Source organism: Solanum verrucosum, unplaced genomic scaffold (genome assembly GCF_900185275.1).
Source record: "Solanum verrucosum unplaced genomic scaffold, falcon-dt-bn FXZP01000434.1, whole genome shotgun sequence".
Lineage (NCBI taxonomy): Eukaryota > Viridiplantae > Streptophyta > Magnoliopsida > Solanales > Solanaceae > Solanum > Solanum verrucosum.
In genome coordinates this window covers 131178-136536 of record NW_026019848.1, presented here as the reverse complement: position 1 = coordinate 136536, position 5359 = coordinate 131178, and positions in this window count along the sequence as shown.

The following is a 5359-nucleotide window of genomic DNA, read 5'->3' as shown; positions in this document are numbered from 1 at the left end:
GGCCCCTATATGCATACATTGCGATAGTCAAGCTGCAATAGGAAGGGCTGGAATCGTTATGTATAACGGGAAGTCTCGTCACATACGACGAAGACATAACTTTGTTAGACAACTACTCTCTAGTGGAATTATCACAATTGACTATGTAAAGTCAAAGGATAATGTGTCGACTCCACTTACAAAAGGCCTAACTAGAGATGGAGTTGAGAGATCATCGACGGGAATGGGACTATGGCCGACAACAAGTCATCGTGGTGGTAACTTTACCTAGAAGACTGGAGATCTCAAGATCTAGGTTCAAGAAGATCAAACAAAGTCATAGATGACGGTTCAACATTGTCAAAATTTATTTTATGGTCCATTCTCATGATGAGACAATGTTCAGTAACCAGGATAAAGGCATAAGGACTTTTTAATGGTGTCTAAGTTTGATACAGGGTATATCAAATAGTGTATCTACGGGGTAACACAGTTATAAACCACCTATGTAAGTGTGAAGTGTAAGCTGCTTCAAAGAGAATCCGGTAAGGCCAGTTCTCTAAGCACTTATTAACCAAGACGTGTTCATGACTGAAACGAACAAAACAATGAGAACCAAAAATAGTTCAAGGGTTGATTGTGTAACTTATGTTGTCTAGGTATAGACCAAAGCTCGACGGTTCAAAGATATCAAATCAACCGATTGACCGAGTATATCTGATATATGTTCACTACAAAAAGTTTAAAGGGACACCTACTTATCCAAATGCGATTAACCCTTACTTATGAGACACACAAGTTTTTCATGCATATGTTTTAACAATAGTCATTCCCCATTCATGTGGGGGATTGTTGGGTTTTAGCAAGGTGTGAATGGGAAATAAGAGAAGAGAAAATGGAAAAAGTGGGGGAACCAATTTGGAGGGAAAATGAAAAGTCATTTCAAATGATAAGTCTTTGAGGATGAAAAGTCATTTCTCCCATATTGGTAGAAGAAAGGAAAATTGTTGTCCTTATATTAGGAAACACTTCATTTAGTTCTTAAAGGGCTAAGAAGAAGGTGCCCCTTCGCGCCATCGTCGTCGCTCGCTCGGCCTCGACTTCGTATTTGGATTTGGCAAATAATGTGATTGATTGATGATATTTTTGGACTAAATTTATTTTATCAATCTCATTAAGTAATTTCCTTTCTCTTGAAAATTAATTTAGAATGTTAATTAGTTAACCGAATTAATTTCGTGTAACAGAATTATTTGAAATTTGCGCATAACGGTAACGTCATCTGATGAGACTTGTTCCTTTCGAAAAGACGTTATTTTTCCCAAAAGACACAACATTCTGGAAAGACATGTCTGAACAGAAGCGTTCAAACCATTGTCTGAATAGACGCGTTCCTTGCTGCAAGTGGCTATAAATAGAGGGTCCTTTTTCATTTTTCAAACACTGAAAATTTTTTCCTCTCTCTACATACATTTTCTTACAAAAATGAAATTGTCGATCGACTGAGTCAGTGTGTGCTCTCGTTGTTGTTCTTGCATTCGCTGAAATTAGTGAAGTTTGAGGTACAGCTACTTCTCTAATAGTTACTCCGTTTTATCTTGGGTGGAATTAATCTATAACCTCGGGTACTTGAGGGGATTAAATTTCTTAAGGAAACATAGTGGGTTCTGTCGACTCGGATTATTATTTCTGTATGTCATCTATTTTTATTTTTTGTTTTTCCTAACCTGAAAACAGGAGATAACAAACACTACTTTCATAGTATGCAATATTTCAGACTAGGAAAGAGAAGTATGTGTGTGAAATAGCTCCCTCCGTCCCAATATTCACGAATTTTAAGTCTTTATAAAAAAAAATGAATTTTTAAAAATTAGATTTCTTTTATTTTAATTTATTTGTTTGATTTATTGATTTGACATGAATTTTAAGAAAATAAAGAAGATTTTTTAATTTTGTCATCTTAAACTAAAGATATGTAGGTGATTTAAAGACAAGAGTGTCACATAAATTGAAAAAAAGAGAGAGAAGAAAATAGCTATAAAAAACTGTAGTCGACAATCTTATAATCTTAAACATGTCATGTGAAAAATAAAATTTAGAAGTTACCGAAAAGGAAAAAAATATTATTATTTTTTAAAATGAAAATTGAAGTTATATTTGGAGATGAACAGAAATTGGATTTATTTTTATAATTCTTTTTGTGAGTGATTTGGAGTGAGAATTTGGGAAACCAGCTTATTGAAGATAGGCTTTTCAAATCTTAAAAATATTCAGAATTCAACTTCAAGTTACTTTTTATGTGGCACCGACGTAATTTCGAGAGTCACCTGAATTTGTATCTGTCTTTTTAATATTTTAAGTTATTAATTATTGTAATTTATAATATATTTAGGTAATTTTCTAATATATAACTGACTAAAAAAGAAAAGTAAGACAAATAAATTAAAATGAAAAAAGCATAGAAACTCCATAAATACCCCCAGCTTGAAGCAAACACGTCGACGAAGAGATGCCTACTTCTAATTGCTTCTTTAAATAACCAAATTATCCTTATCGAAGAAGCAGACATATTAACGAAGACCTGCTTCCTAAACTCTTCTATATAAATTGTATATATTAATTAAGTCAACAAGTCTTCTCTACAACTTTATCCACATAAATGATACTAATAAAATGAATGAATACAATGCATATTCTATATCTACACCCACTTTTTTAGTGTAGTTAATTTGGACCCATGAAAAACTGTGTCACGATTCAAATTAAGAAAGTGATGGAACCCATCTCAACCCCATTGATAGGTACAAATACAAACATAACATGAAATATTAAAAAGAACAAATATTTAATATTTAAAATAAAATAAGTCATAATCAAACTTTTTTATAAATGCCCAAATGATAATGCAAAAATTTCCATTTGAAACGAGTAAAAATGACATAAATGAGAAGATAGAGGAGATCCATGAAGATTGTGGATGAGCCAAGCAACTATTTAATTCATATATGTGGATCGTCAGTCTCCCTTATATTTTTTTATTGATAAGTGCGTTCAATACTCGTGTTCGCTTTATTTAATCCATAATTTTTGTTTTTGTTTAAAATTGTGTTTTTAACCATCCCAACAATTGAAATTTGATTTTCTGGATAATACCGGGCAAAATATGTTAATATATTACTAAACCAATCATTGTGGAGTAGATTTTAAATTATATTATTTTTACTAGCAAAGCGCATACTTTATAGTACGTTTTGAGCTCATCAAGAGTGCTGACGGTAGAAAAGAAACAATAAGTTTAAAATACTACTTATGGAACTTGTTTTCTCTACTCCTCTAAGAAAGATTATTGTTTCAATTTACAGAAACAACTTATTTTCAGAAAAAATATTTTTCAAAACATGAAAAAACGAATACATACGTACCAAACACACCTTGAGATATGTTATGAGAAGTTGTCTCTTTCCGTTATAAGCCAATTCCTAGAATGACTCGCCTTTTTTGTTTAGATTTCGAGAGTTAATTTTTTTAATCTTAATAGTGAATTTGGATATGAAAATTTCAATTTCTTAAAAGTAAAATTTACGTATATGAAAACTACATAAAAAGTACTATAAGTCACAATATTTAATAATTCATAAAATAAATATATGCAAAATTTATGGTTAAAGAAAACATTTAGAATCGCAAAATTCACATTTGTCCCGTAAATTGAGACAAAGAGAATAATTTAATACCACTAGCTAGGATAATTTAAGGACAAAGAAGAGAATTAGGTATGCCATTTTATTGCAAATGTATCGCTAAATCGCATCTAGCTAATAATATTTGTTGATAATTCGTTGTTAATCCATCGTTAAACTGGTTTACGATCAAAAGGATGAGAGATCGGCCTTGATCTTCTGAATGGTTGCAACATCAGTCTTGAATGACTTGGCCCGAATCTGATCATCCATTGTACTGATAATGCACTAGTCCTTTTTGAAACACAAACATGTCACCAATTTGTAGAGTTTGAGTATATATATAGTGCTTCTTAATAGTGTCCACTAAGTCAACCTCGAGGCTTCCTTCGATCATGAATAATAGCTTGGTTGCACAAGGGTGAGTGTCCCCGCCACGGAATTTAAGGACAGCAAGTGAAGTACTCAGTCCAGACAAAGCAGAGAAATTTGCCTTGCTAGCTTTTGTTACTTTGAAGTTTGCATATAAAGACATGATCGGCCCAACTCGCTTAAACTTTATTAGGTGGATCACTAAGTTGATTTGGACCATTTTGGCATTCTCAATTATGTTAGGGTATATACTATTAACCATGCATTTAGATATAGTACATTATAACAATCGTGATAGTTAAAAGTCTAAGTGGGAGATTGCTGGGATATATACTATTAACCATGTATTTAGATATAGTATTTATTATAGAATAATTATTTATTTATTTTTATAGATCATATATTCGTTTATGGTACTTGTTTACTTATATAGTAGATGATTTAGTGTATAGAGTTTAAGCTTATACACAGAGGATTAAATCATCGGTTCATATAAGTATAAAGTTTTTTTTTCACAATCTAAGATGGAAATTGGACATGCCATCGGGACGATTGTAGCACAAGATTATATGTAGTTTATCTTGATTATGGGAATGGTATAGTTCCAACTTCTAGTGCTAGTGCATTTTGTATGTATTGAACGGGACCGAGTAGAGATAGTTGTTTTAGACTGACAGACAAAAGCATATTCTCTAAACTATTAAATGTACTTATATTCGTAATCCTGATATAACTTTTATGATCTGTATATGTTAATCATCGTTTTGATTTATTAAACTGTCACGCCCCGAGCTTACACCCTGGGCGGGACCGGCACCCGGAGACCATTTTTGGCCCCAAGCGAACCCTTGGCCTGGCTTTCTTAACTCAGCAGAAACCTAACCCAACAGAATAACTCAATGCAATGCAATATTACAAAACAACTTAACTTATAAAATATGGCCATAAAGGCAACTCGAATCTCAAAATAGAATATTTACATATATATATAGATGAGAGACAAAACTAACTGACTGACTGTCTGTCTATGAAGCCTCTAAAATACTGAGATGGATGTTAGGACAGACCCCGCAACATCCTAATAAAACAAAAACTAAGAACACAAAATAATTGAGTCCTCCGGAATGCAAGGAGGCTCACCACTGACTCTGGAGTACTCAGCTGGATCAACGACGTGCAGGATGCTGATCCGGGGAACCTGTATCTGCATCATAAGACGATGCAGGCCAACTGGCATCAGTACATGGAATGTACGAGTATGCGAGCTGAAAAACTAAGCAACATAGGCTAGAAGGAAATTTGGAAGAAACTGAAAAGTTTACCTTGCT